The sequence below is a fragment of the Prionailurus viverrinus genome, chromosome C2 (assembly GCF_022837055.1).
Source record: "Prionailurus viverrinus isolate Anna chromosome C2, UM_Priviv_1.0, whole genome shotgun sequence".
Lineage (NCBI taxonomy): Eukaryota > Metazoa > Chordata > Mammalia > Carnivora > Felidae > Prionailurus > Prionailurus viverrinus.
This window is the reverse complement of record NC_062569.1, coordinates 150,185,860-150,200,530: the sequence shown is the minus strand read 5'-3', so window position 1 is coordinate 150,200,530 and position 14,671 is coordinate 150,185,860.

The window sequence follows — 14,671 nt, the reverse complement described above, 5'->3', positions numbered from 1 at the left end:
AATTCTGGGACCTGGGAAGTATCTTAATGTTGGCTTATTCCCTGTGAATCTCTTCTGAGCTCCTTTCAACAAGCCTGGAATAAACACATTTATCCCTCTGGTGTAATGGGAGCTACTCTCACTTCTGGAATCGGCTCTCATCTTGGCTGTTCACATTTCCTGGTGCCTCCCAGCTCAGAGACCTTCTGGGATGAGCCTGTTCAGAAATGTTTCAAGAGTTCTATTTGCATTTAATTTTTTAAAATATTTTTGAGAGAGTGCACAAGCAAGCTGCGGAGGGCAGAGAGAGAGAGGGAGACACAGAATCTGAAACAGGCAGGCTCTGAGCTGTCAGCACAGAGCCCAACACAGAGGTCGAACTCAAGAGCCATGAGATCATGACCTGAGCTGAAGTTGGACACTCAACCAACTGAGCCATACAGGCACCCTGGATTGATTGATTGATATTTTTATTATTTTTTTAAATATTAAATTTATTGTCAAATTGGTTTCCATACAACACCCAGTGCTCATCCCAACAGGTGCCCTCTTCCATGCCCATCACCCATCCTCCCCTCCCTCCCACCCCCCATCAACCCTCAGTTTATTCTCAGTTTTTAAGAGTCTCTTATGGTTTGGCTCTCTGCCTCTCTAACTTTTTTTTTCCTTCCCCTCCCCCATGGTCTTCTGGTAAGTTTCTCAGGATCCACATAAGAGTGAAAACATATGGTATCTGTCTTTCTCTGTATGACTTATTTCACTTAGCATAACACTCTCCAGTTCCATCCACGTTGCTGCAAATGGCATGATTTCATTCTTTCTCATTGCCATGTAGTATTCCATTGTGTATATAAACCACAATTTCTTTATCCATTCATCAGTTGATGGATATTTAGGCTCTTTCCATAATTTGGCTATTGTTGAGAGTGCTGCTATCAACATTGGGGTCCAGGTGCCCCAATGCATCAGCCCTCCTGTATCCCTCGGGTAAATTCCTAGCAGTGCTATCGCTGGGTCATAGGGTAGATCTGTTTTTAATTTTTTTGAGGAACCTCCACACTGTTTTCCAGAGTGGCTGCACCAGTTTGCATTCCCACCAACAGGCACCCTGGATTTAAAGGCAATACATGGTTGTTGAAACAGTTTTAAAAATACGGTAAAGAATATAGAAGAAAATGAACAGATACATCATGTCTCAACACCCACAAAACCACTGTCAAATTTTGGTGCCATTGTCTTTTAGTCTTTGTTTTGGGAACCTTGTTCATATACTTTCTGGGAACCGTGTTTATATATTTGGAAGCATAGTGCATACAGCATAATATACATGTAACATTCCATAAGCACTTCTTTCTGTGGCTGGGCCATAATTTATTAAATCAGAAAATTGGTGGGCTTTATTGTTTTTGGCCATTAGAAGCAACACAGTAATGGACATTCTTGAGTGCAAAGCCTTTTCTGCATTCTGGATAATTTCCCTAGACTGAGAAGTAGGATTATTTGGTCAAAGGATATAAACACTTTTTAGAGGCTTTTTATTTTTCTAAATTACTTTCCTGAAAGGGTAAGTCAGTTTATCCGAGTTATGTACGAGGTTTATAGAGGATAAGACCCTTTTAGCCCATCCTCACTAGCATTTGCCAAACAGCTTAGTTGCTACATGAAAGGATTATGGAAATGCCGAACTTGAAAGACTCCAGAATTAAGAAGTAAAAGTGTCCAAGTCACAACAGATTTGTCTCCTCCTAAGTTTATTATTTTGGGGGCAGTGACACTGTCTGAAGATTGACAGTCTTCTACATTCCATTTGCTCTGTGGCTGCGCATTGGTGACCAGCCAGCTTGGCAGTAAGTTGGCAATGTTTAATAAGATTGTCCTCCATGATTGAAACAAATGACCCTCTTTTTGTCATCAGAAATGGAACCTTTATGCATTTGTTTTAGTAATACAAGATCTGACATCATTAATAATCTGGGCTTGCAACTTGTGCTTGTTGAATACAATAGATGAATGAAAAATTAAATTTTTTAGTAGATCATAAAAAGATGTGCCAATAGATCAAAAATAATTTAGGCAGAGTACCTCTGATGCACAAGCCATTCCTTTGTTTCTACTTTTTGTTGCTAGCGTGTACATACTGATCTCATTCTTTGTGAGACCTCTAAATGCCATAGTGTAGTATCCAGAGACTTGTATTAGCTGGTCCTCTCTCCTGCTGTCTCTCCCCCATGACTTTCCATCCTATTTCACCAACAAAGTCTATCTGCTCGATGTTCCCCGAGGATGAGCTGCAAACCCCACCTTCATGTTTTTGTCCTTGATATACTTCATGTGAGGAGCACCTTCTTTTTTACGCCAGTCTGTATAATTCCTCTCTTTCCAAGACCCCATTGAAAGATAACTTCCTGGTTTCATTTCTCAGGTTGCTCCTTCAAACCTAGCATTTGCATCATGAGTCTACAGTGTTTTGTTTTCCATTTGATTCAGTGTGGCTTCTCCAGGATCTTTATTGATGCTTGGTATTGGACAGATAATCAGCTTCAGGAATTTAGAGGCCACAAGTTTGATTCTTTGCTTTTGGATCCCTATCAACCAGTAGAGTTTGAGCTTAATAGAGTCACTTAGGTATTTCTTCAACTTTCATTTCTCCGTCGTGCGCTTAAGAAGACGAGCTGGGTTGGTGTCTGTCTGAAGTGCAGTAGCAACCAGCATGGAAACGTCTGCCCAAGGACTATTTAAAAAACTTCCCAGTTCTGCTTTTGTTCACATGGGAGACGGAGCTTTGCAGGAATCTCAGTACCAACAATGGCTTTAGTGTCTCCTCAGCCAGGGACCTGCAGTGCTGTGACCAGTTTCTGTATGAGTTGTGTTTGGAGCCACACAGCCAGGATCTGGTGCTGAGGATGGGGAGAGTGGGGGAGGACAGGCAATACCTGGCAAGCAGTTGGGTTTTGCTTAAAAGAAAGATTCTAGAAAATGTATTGAAGCCTCACCTTTGCCCGTTGTTTCTGAAGAACAGATATTTCGTGGTGTCAGGATGAAAATGTAATTCAATAATTGTGAATAATGATAGCAGAAAGGTGGTCACATGACATCACCATGCTTCCTTTCATTACTTGTGGGTGAAATTTATTGGCCCCTGAGAATTTTTGTTTTTCTGAAATGTACAAGGAGTTAGAAGACAGTCTTAATGGATTTTTCTGTTTTATCTCTTGTAGATGTGTTGTTGGGTGCAATACAACATGTCTGTAGGGATTCAAGGAATAAACTCCTCCCAGGTTGCAATATCAGAACTTCAGTCTCTCCTCCCCACTTAAAAAAAAAAATCTGTGGATACCATGAGCCTTGCAACTGATTCCTTCTGTGGCCAGTAGGAAACTTAGATGAAAGTGTAAGACCACTGCTCACAGCTGCAGAGGGTTGTGGGCTTGTGTTTCTCTGCTTTTTAATTACCCTTGGACTTACCATTTTACTGCCCACTTTCCCCCTTGCCATGATATGCTCAGTTCTTTGTTATTTTACCTTTTAGATTATATTTTTTTATATTGATATTAAACTTGTTCTTTTGAGATCATTGTTAAGTCATAGGCAGTTGTAAGAAATAATAGAGATCCAGTATCCCCTTTACCCAGTTGTCTCCAGTGATAACATCTTGCATAACGACTGTAAAAGTATCACCACCAGGAAATTGACACTGGTGCAATCCGGTAGGTGTGCTGTCCCCACCGGTCCATCAGTGATGGACAATGGACAATGGACAATGATGGATGAGCATTTTCCAGAAGAGGCATTACTTGGTGGTCTCAGGTGGATGGCACCTCTGTATCAAGAGAAAAGAAAGTACATATTCTGAGGCCTTTTCTTTTCTTTTCTCTTCTTTTCTTTTCAAGCATTTTGCTTTCTGTTTCCAGAATCTGGCCTCTGTTGGCTCCAATCTACCAAGTAGCTGTAGAGATTTCACAAAGAAAAGAAAGAAAAATTCATCCTGTTCTCATAGTGGCTCAGATGCTCTAGGTGCATGCGTCCTCACTTCGCCTGGTAGTGTGAGGCCGTAGTTAAAGACGGTGCCAGCTAAAGCCATGCAAAGGCACTTAATGATCAAAGAAAATGTTCAACAGAGAAAGGGAAGCATCAATACTCTAGAAGAAAGCTTTGAGATCTATTTAGTTTAAGAAATCATAGTATAAAGCAAATGACTTCTATTTAGTATATCTGGCACTCCCTTCATGTTTGTTTCGCGTACAAAAAAGTCTTCTGCTGTGGTACATGAATGAGAAAATCTGGGTCTTGGACTTAAGTATGTGACTACTGAAAAGGAGGGGCAGAGAGAGACAGAGAGAGATAGTCACAGAGACGGGCAGAATGAGGTAGGTAGAAGAGCAAATGTAAAGGGAATTGTCATAGATGTTCAGAAAGGGACATAATCAAAGAGTGACTAGCAACTTGCTGAGCTTGTTCTAGAAAAAGGACTCATGTTGGAGGAAGATAGAAGGAATTCTGAGATAAACAGTGCTGACATTTCTCTTAGGGCTTATGTGTTTTCCCATTCTTGACATTTTGTTTCTCTTAGATTCTGTTGGTGGCAAGGAGGCATGGAGAGGCATTTGGCAGGAGGTCTGCGCCTCCCTTAGGTGTTCAGGGGGTGGGGGACGAAGAACATAGGGGATGAGACGCCCCTGACAGGTGTTGTAGCTACAGGTGGAGGGGTGCAGCTATTGCAAAACTACAACGTGGAAGGAATAAATACCCTGGACTGGCTCCCAAACAACCTTTCCTCAGTCCCCCACTGGCACCTTCCATGGCACACAGGCTAAGAGAAAGTTGGGGTTGTATTGTGTTATATTTAAAAGAGATTCAGGGGGCGCCTGGGTGGCTCAGTCGGTTAAGCGTCCAACTTCAGCTCAGGTCACGATCTCGCGGTCCGTGAGTTCGAGCCCCGCGTCGGGCTCTGGGCTGATGGCTCGGAGCCTGGAGCCTGCTTCCGATTCTGTGTCTCCCTCTCTCTCTGCCCCTCCCCTGTTCATGCTCTGTCTCTGTCTCAAAAATAAATAAATGTTAAAAAAATAAATAAATAGATTCAGGTCAGGTCCATTGTGACAGTCATGTGGTTTTTCAGGCATTAGTAATTCATAAATACCTTCTTGATTTTCAAATAAGCAAATGTCTCAGCTATTCTTTCTGGAAGACTTTTACATTTTCCCTTTATATAGACAGCCTCCTCGTATGACCACAAGCTCTGGAATACTTAGGAAATACGTACCTTCTCAGGCTGCTTGTCTCTCACTATCATTTAGTGCAGGCTCTTTACAAACAGGAAAAATAAATATGGACCTCTTCTTTCAGTCACACATTTTAATATAGTTTAGCATACCGAGCTGTCAGGCTTTGATCTCCTGGGTCAGAGTTCAAAGTCCTTCTAACCCTAATGTCAATATTTCTAAATTTCTGGGGCAGTTTCAAGCACAAGCCAATTGGTGTTAATAAAGGCTAGTAGTAGGGTTGTACTTCGTGCAGAGCCTGACGAGTTTTTGGATGGTGTCCTCCAGTAACATGAAGGTGTTTGTTTGTGTTGCTTCTTCCTTTTCTTTTAAAGTTTATTTATTTATTTTGAGAGAGAGAGAGAGAGAGAGAGCGAGCGCACGAGAAAGTAGGGGAGGGGCAGAGAGAGAGACAAGGAGAGGGGGAGAATCCCAAGCAGGCTCCGCACTGACAGTGTGGAGCCCGATGTGGGGCTTGGGCCCAGGAACAGTGAGCTCATGACCTGAACCAAAGTTGGATGCTTAACCCACTGAGCCACCCAGGCGCCCCAGTCTTTGTTATTTCTTCAGGTGCTTCTTTGCCTTATCTCCTGGGGCAGAGAATAGAAGTGAGTACACATTGTTCTAAGCCCTTGTTCACTTCTGAGGTAAAGAGGAACCTCCTTACCCAAAGTAAACGGAATCTACGTGGTAGATGGGTGTGATGGTTGATTTTATGTGTCATCTGGCTTGACTCTGGTGCACAGGTGTTTGGTCGCACCCTAGCTTGATGTGGCTGTGAATATATTTTCAGATGTGGACAGTGCCTAAAATCAGTTGACTTCAATGAAGCGTATTACTCTCTGTAACATGGATGGGCTTCATCCAATCAGTCAAAGGCCTTCAGAACAAAGACTGACGCTCCCCAGAGAAGAAGCAATCCTGTTTCTGGACTGAAATGTAGAAAAATTGAAATGGCAATGCCAACTCTGACCTGAATCTCTTGCCTGCCAGCTGGTCCTATGGATTTCAGCCTTGCCAGTCCCAACAATTGTATAAGCCAATTCTTTCAAATGTATCCTGTTGGCTCTGTTTCCCTGGAGAAACCTGACTGATACAGTGGAGGAAGGGTTTGGACATCAGGGTCGACCCCCAGAGAGATCTGTCTGCTCAGTGAGCACAAGTGCCAAGTATGACTGTCTGGAAGATTGTGCGGCTGTGGAGTCAGGCTCCTGGTGACATCAAGGAGGTCCTCCCCATCAGGTTCCTGGCAGGAAACCGATAGCACACTCCAGGGGTTCACTGGACCCTTTCAGAGGTAAAGGGAAAAGGAATCAAGAAGTGTGGTGCACCCAGGGGTAAGCATCAGTGAGACTCTGTTAGTGCCTGTAGGCTTGGGAGGTGCAGGGCAGAGAATGAGATCTGTGGGGGATGCTCCCCTGGCCGAGGCCGGGGCCATGGGCAGAGGAGTGCAGCCATCGGCAAGACTGAGGGTTGGCAGACAAGGCTTGGAGAGAACAAGGGCCCTGGCCTTTGTCTCCTCCAACCCCGGTCTCCTGCCAGGACCTGCCATTGTCAGAGCCCAAGCGGCAATCACAGGACAAGGAGAATCACTGGAAATGTTTGGTGGGTGGGCCACTTGGGTGCCAAACAGGGGAGCAAAGGGCAGAGAATGGATCTGGGGGAAGAAAGAGAATAACCAAATCACGTGGGGCTCCATCTCTGGAGAATTCATAATAACTTATTCACTTTCAATACATTATCAGCTTGATTAGCTTGATTATATATTCCATGATATGGTGGAGGAGGATTCTTAGCCTCCCTGAACTCTGGGGCTCAGGTGACCCCAATTCTCAAACACTTGGGGTGGGGACTCCTTGACTTAGATCCTGTTCTCTGCTCCCCCCCCCCCCGCCCCCCACCACACACACATCTAAAAAGCCAGGCCTGGGATGCCTAGGTGGCTCAGTCAGTTAAGTGTCCAAATCTTGACTGGGGCTCAGGTCAGGATCTCACAGTTCGTGAGATCGAGCCCCTGCTTTGGGCTCTGCGCTGACAGCATGGAGCCTGCTTGGGATTCTCTCTCTCCCTCTCTCTGCCCTCCCCTGCTTGTATTCTCTCTCTGTCTCTCTAAATAAATATACAAACTTAAAAAATAAATGAACAGCCCGGCCCCAGTTCCTGTCTGTCATTACATGGCTTCACAGTGCGAACAATTCCAGAGTCATGCTTTGGGATAAAGGCCTGTCATCTGTGGGTCAGCTCATGCATAGCTATCAGCCTCCGGTTTTCTGTGACAAGACAAGGGTTCAACCTTTTAAGTGAGCATTTGATTATATGCTTATGGCTTTCCTAAGTAATAGCTTTTGAGGGCTTGGGAGTAATTTATAATGCTAGCTGCACATGACTTGCTTTAAAGCAATTGAAATGGTAGCCTTTGAATAGGAAGATTTGTTTAGTTTATACTGAACAGTGTGCCCTTAGTGGGGTTCTAACAATCCTTAGCTGTTTTATTGATTTTCTATTAAATTCCAGCACACCATCTGTGGGCATATGAACAAGCTCTTGAGTCAGGATGTGTTGGGTACTTATGGAGCTCTCACCCGATGCCGGGAGATGCGCTAAATCCTGGTTATGCAGAGATCCAAGTCTCTGCTTCCTGGGCACACACAGATGGGTCAGGGAGACAGACACACAAATGGTAGCAGCAATGTGATCAGAGCAGCGTTAGAGGTATTCATAGAGGGGCAGTGTTGTACTGGACCCAAGACCTGGAGGGCGGGGACCCCTCAGGAGGAATTGGTATCCATGTTACAGCCTGGACCTTAAGGTCAGTTCAAGGAATGACCCCAATGCCTTCTAAGTAGGGAGGTGGCACAATGGGATTTTTATTGTATTAAAAAAAAATGTGTGTAGAGATGGATGGAGACTGGACTGTGAGGGAGTGGGCCAAGACTGAGGATCCAGGCCTGTGAGGAAATGGTTACACCAAATCCAGTGAGAAATGCAAGAGCCTGGATGAAAGCCATGTGTGGGGCATTGGAGGAGGGATAGAGTATAAAGATATTTGTGAGCTGTGGTCGCAGAACTTTGCCAGAAGCATGACTGTGTGTCCAGCTTACTTGGCAAGACAGAGAATCACCAATACAAACAGTGAAGGAGGAGAACAGACTGGTGGGTGGCTGAGAGGTCAGTGTGGTTGAGTTGCCTGGAGGGCATCCGGGTGGGGATGGCTGGAGGTGGGAGCAGACAGGCCCACAGAGCGGGACAAAATTGTGGAAAAGATTTTACAGTTAACACTGTTAACGGGGAAGGGAGCATAGAATAATGGATGAAACCACCAAGATCAAGCATAGAGTGTGGGAAAGTAAGAGATTCCAAGATGAGCCTGCTAGACTCTGCACTTTTATGAGTGTTTGAAAGAGTTCATTGTTGAAAAAATAAAATTTAAAATTATAAAAAAGAACAGATGGAGGAAGAAGGACTTTCATGGATAAAGATGCAGTAACTATGGGTCTGGGAATTCATGAGTTCACAGAATGAGAAGGTTGGGAAAATGGCAGCTCCTGGCCACAGAGGATAGAGATAAATAAAGATGGAAATAATTCAGCTGTATTTGGAAGCTAATGGGGCATTAGGGACTTCAGCCCGAGCAGTGTCATGAGTGTTGGTAGTGGGATTGGGGAATGAGAAGGAGGAGTGGAAGCAGAGCGAGGTGTAAGCTATTCCTTCAAGAAATCTCACTTGGAAGAGAAGGAATGAAATAAGTAGCTAGAGAGACAATTGGAGTGTAGGTGGGCAGAGCTAGGATATGACCAGGATGAGGGCAGAGTTAGAAGGGAGACAGTGTAGACACCCATGATGATGCAAATGTAAAGCCCCTGAAGAACTGGAGATACTGGACTGGCAGAGCAGGTGAGCTCAGGGGAGCAGAGGACATAAGCACAGAATCCCAGAGTTGCTGATTTCAGAGGCAGAGTGGTACCTTGTGAGGAGAGCCCCAGGTGTGATTTGGGGAAGAGCCTGGAGAAGCTCAAGGAACTGAGGTGTGCATATGGACCCTTAAAAAAGTCAAACATAGCAACCAAAGTCTCCAGTGAATGTGGAGAGGGGAGGGAGGGTGGAAACGGTGCAGGGCTGAGTTAGGGGGCAACATAGCTTGCAGGCTCAAGACTCCAGATACTTCGGAGACTGGGAAAGCAAAGCCAAGGCACAGCCAAGCCCTGCCCTTGTCCATTTAGACAGCCCCTTGAGGGGGGGTGGAAATGGATGCTACCAAATCCAGTAGGCTCATGGGGCACACAGGAAGCAGATAGATCCAGATTTCAGGTGAGAATTGTGAATTAGTGAAAGCAGGTTAGGGGAACTGCTTTTTTGGCATCATTTTCCTCTAAAGTTGAGGCTTGCAGACAAGGGAGCGAGAGGGGCACCGGTGAAAAGATGGAGAAATGAGGATTTGTTATGAATCCATTTTAAACATGTTTTACCTAGGATGACAGTTTCTTTGTTGTGAAGAACTCTTTGCATTTTATGACCCTCTTCTGTCACTAGGGCACAGGTGTCATTCTTATGAGCCTTCTTCACAGTGAAAGTCTCACTAGCGGTAAAGCATATGAGCTTTGAAAAGAGGAGTGTAAATGGAATCATAATTCATGACCTTACTAATTTTGTATAGCTGATTTTACATCTGAGATGTCACCATAATGTTCGAAATGCAGAACTTTCTATTAAAATGAGCATTTAAAAACACTATGTGAGTTTAAATAACATAAAATTAAAACAATCGTATTTAGGTATATGTATAAATAAATATATAGAATCTATTATACTACACCATACCACATTATATTTCATACGTGAAGTTAAGGGTAGCATTTCAGCAAAGTTCAATGCAGTCACATTGGTTGATGTGTGTATATAGTTATATATCTATACCTATACCTATCTATCTATTTCTACCTCTGTTATCTTCATTGTTTATACCCTAAATTGTGTATTGAAATATTCTGGGGTGACTCCTTTAGGACTTAGCAAAGGTAAATTATTTTGAATTCTGTAATTTTAAAATGGAAGTTTGGATAAAAGTTCATTTTTAGATAGTTGAGTGTAATAACTCAGAATTTTTGCCCAAATTATAAGACTATGTGCAAAGACCTTGAAAGACCAAGAAACGACATAAATTTATGATATAATTTTCTAAATGACCAGCCATCGCTTCTTTAAGAAATGCTATCTTCATTTGTAACTCTCAGGATACCCTGAAATTTATAATACAAATAAGATTTCTGTGGTATTGAGTCCGCAACCCACACATAACAGCCCAGTATATCTTCATTAACAAGAAACATTTCTATTGATTTCATTTTGCGATGTTTCATATTACATATAACAAATATGTATGGTCACCTAAATGAATTATTACAATCCAATTTGAAATGATTGCATAGGGTTATTGTATTATCTCTAGGATGCTTTAGTCTCTGGGTGTCAAAACTGTTTTTATTTAATGGAATAACATGGAAAAGTTAATCAGAGTAGGTTAACCTCTGTGGAACTGAAGGTCACACGCATTTACTCTCAGTTGGAAATGGAGGAGCTTTTGGTTTTGAACTCTCACTGGGGGTGGGTGAAGGTGGACGAGGGAATAACCAGGAGTGATTTAGTGCCTGTGTTTCCTCGCATCTTGCTACTATCAGTTGGCTTATGGGGCTTTTCGATAACTGGATTTTTGATTAAAAAATTTCCTGCAAGGGAAATAAAATTAAACAGGCAATACAAACATAATAAAAAATCAATACTGCAGTTAACATTTCTATTATATGTTATTGAACGGCTCTGCTTCAGGCTCATTCAGCTTTGCATATACGTGAAACAGCTCAGAGTTTCCAACCAGGGTTGGGGTGAGGAAGAGTTGCAAAGAAAGAATCTTCTTGTCAAAATTATATTTTCAAGATAAACGATGCTTCTTATGTGTCCTTTCACTTCTGAGCCAGGAACACAGAGGTAGAAACCTCCCTTTTGCTTCACTAACATCTTATATTTGTTATGTACAGCAAATATACCAAGATGAGTGTTCACTGAGCATATTAAAACTCATTAATGCACATCATGCTTTCTCTTTCAGAAGAGAAAATGTGTAGGGATTTTTTTTTTTGTCTTGCTATAAAGGCATTTGCTTGCTCTTGTAGGACTCAGATGTAGAGGTGGATGGCTGGAAAGACATCCAGTTAGGGGCTGAGGTAAAGCATTACCCACGAGGTAATTCCTCTAGAGTAGCAAAGGTCCTTTAAACTTCTGGTCAAGATAGTCAAATGAGGTAATTGTGAAAGTCCCCCACTTCTACTCCAAAAATAACAACAACATGAAAATCCATAGGTGAATTCAAAAGCTGGAAAGGGAGATCTCCAGGTGCAAGAAACAGGAAGCCAGCGTTGGAGCAGAAGGTGGCCTGGAGACTCTGGATGTGGGTCACTACCATGAGCCTGGGTTGTAGTAGTGTACTGCGAGTGAGTTCAGGCGTCAACATCCTTGGTGGACGAGATGAGACTGAACTCCAAGTGACAAGGACTGTCCTGTCATTGAAATAGGGATCAAAAGCTCCAACCACCAGTCCCAGATATGGACTTTATGTTCTGGACCTTGGGTAGAAAGAGTTGCTTGAGGGAAATCAGAAAGTACAAGCTGACACAGCGAGTGTGAGACTAAATGTACACAGCAGATCTCAAGCCAAGAAATCCCGTTAAAAACAAGCCTATGAATCAGCGCCCCTGTATTCTTTGGATAAATTCCTGGTAGTGTTATTGCTGGGTCATAGGGTAATTCTATTTTTAATTTTTTGAGGAACCTCCACATTGTTTTCCAGAGCGGCTGTACCAGTTTGCATTCCCACCAACAGTGCAAGACGGTTCCCATTTCTCCACATCCTCGCCAACATCTGTTGTTTCCTGAGTTGTTAATTTTAGCCACTGTGACCAGTGTGAGGTGGTATCTGCTTGTGGTTTTTATTTGTCTTCCCCTGATGATGAATGATGTTGAGCATCTTTTCATGTGTCTGTTGGCCATCTGGATGTCTTCTTTGGAAAAGTGTCTATTCATGTCTTCTGCCCATTTCTTCACTGGACTATTTGTTTTTTGGGTGTTGAGTTTTGTAAGTTCTTTATAGATTTTGGATACTAACCCTTTGTCTGGTACGTCATTTGAAAATATCTTCTCCCAATCTGTCGGTTGCCTTTTAGTTTTGTTGATTGTTTCCTTTGATGTGCAGCAGCTTTTTTATCTTGATGAGGTCCCAGTGTTCATTTTTCACTTTTATTTCCCTTGCCTTCGGAGATGTGTTTATAGCAGTGCTATCACCAATAGCCAAATTATGGAAAAAGCCCAAATGTCCATCAACGGATGAATGGATAAGGAAGATATGGTTTATATATACAATGGAATACTACTTGGCAATGAGAAAGAATGAAATCTTGCCATTTGCAAAAATGTGGATGGAACCGGAGGGTATTATGCAAAGTGAAATAAGTCATCATAGAAAGACAGATATTGTATGTTTTCACCTATATGTGGAACTTGAGAAACTTAACAGAAGACCATGGGGGAAGGGAAGGGGAAGAAATAGTTTCAAACAGAGAGGGAGGCAAACCATAAGAGACTCTTAAATACAGAGAAGATTCATGGGAATCTACTGCTAAAACCAAGAGCACACTGTATGCACTGTATGTTAGCTAATTTGACAATGAATTACACTTAGAAAAAAAATAAATGATAAAAAAACAAGTCTAGCACAGAAACAAATATAAAAAGCAACCTGGAACTCCTCAGGGTCTGTAAGAGCCAAATTTTCACCTCCATGACTGGGGGCACACGGGTGGCATTCCTTTAGGGGCCAACATATGCCAAAGTCAAGCTTCCATCAGACACACCATGCAGGCTTGTGTGTTCTGATTTCCCTTGAGCACCTAAAAAGATTACAGAACACACAGAGACATTTATCCTTGGAGTGAGGGCCAACAGATGCAGCTAATGGAAGCACTCACAAAGAAAAGTGCAGACAAATGTCCAAAGAATTTGAAAATAAGCATGATTTTGATGCTCAAAGATAAAAGTGAGGAACCAATTTTATAATGCACGATGCAAGAAAAGCAGGTGGGTTTGAGAAAAAAAAAACTAGTCTGCTAATAAAACTGAAGGAATAAGTCTTTTTGAAGATCAAGACGGAAAAAAATGCTCAAAATATAGCTCAAAGAGATGGTAACTGAAGCAGAAATCGAGACAATAAACACAAAATGAGAAGCTCCAAATAGAGCTAATCGGAATTCCAGAAGGCAATTAGAGAAAGAATGGGGAGAGACAACAGTTAGAGAACTATTGGTGGAGAATTTTCTGTAACTAATAACTATTAGACCAGTTTGCAATAGCATCTTAAGCCTTGGGGAGGCCACATAACATAAATCCACATCTAACGCACTGCGGTGAAACTTGAGGATATGTAAGATGACGTGAAAATCTTCATAATGCACACCCTAAAATGGAGCAGCAGTCTGACTGACAGCAGACTTTTCACTGGCAACCACACACGTCTGAAGATGATCCAGTGCTGTGTCCTAACTGGTAAGGATAAGTAACTACCCGCTTCCAGCTCTACTCAGTTCAATGATTGTTCAGAGGGGAGGGAGCTTTCCAAGCAGCTACAAGCCTGGAATGTTGCCAGCGTCCTCAGGGTCCTCCTCCCCATTTCCTCTTTTCTCATTACCCCCCAGACTCTCTTGATATAAAGCAGGAAAGACTCTCCAATGGGAAAAAGACAGCCTCTTTAACAAATGATGTTGGGAAAACTGGACAGCTACACGTAAGAAAATGAAACTGGACCACTTTCTCACATGATAGCCAAAAATAAATTCAAAATGGATGAAAGATCTAAATGTGATACAGGAAACCATCAAAATCCTAGAGGAGAACACAGGCAATAACCTCTTCGATATCAGCTGTAGCAACTTTTTGCTAGATATACTCCTGAGGCAAGGGAAACAAAAGCGAAAATAAATGATTGGGATTTCATCAAGTTCAAAACCTCTGTACAGCAAAAGAAACCATCAACAAAACTACAAAGCAACCTTCAGAATGGGAGAAGATATTTGCAAAGGACACATCTGGTAAAGGGTTAGTATCCCAAATATAGAAAGAACTTATAAGACTGAATACACCAAAACCAAATAATCCAGTTCACAATGGGCAGAAGACATCAATAGACGTTTTCCTAAGAAGACGTCCAGATGGCCAACAAACACATGAAAAGATGCTCAGCATCTCTTATCATCAGGGAAATACAAATCAAAATTACAATGATACTACCTCATGCTTGTCAGAATGGCTAAAATTAACAACACAGCAAACAACAGATGTCGGCCAGAATGTGGAGTAAGGGGAACCCTCCTGCACTGGTGGTGGGAATGCAA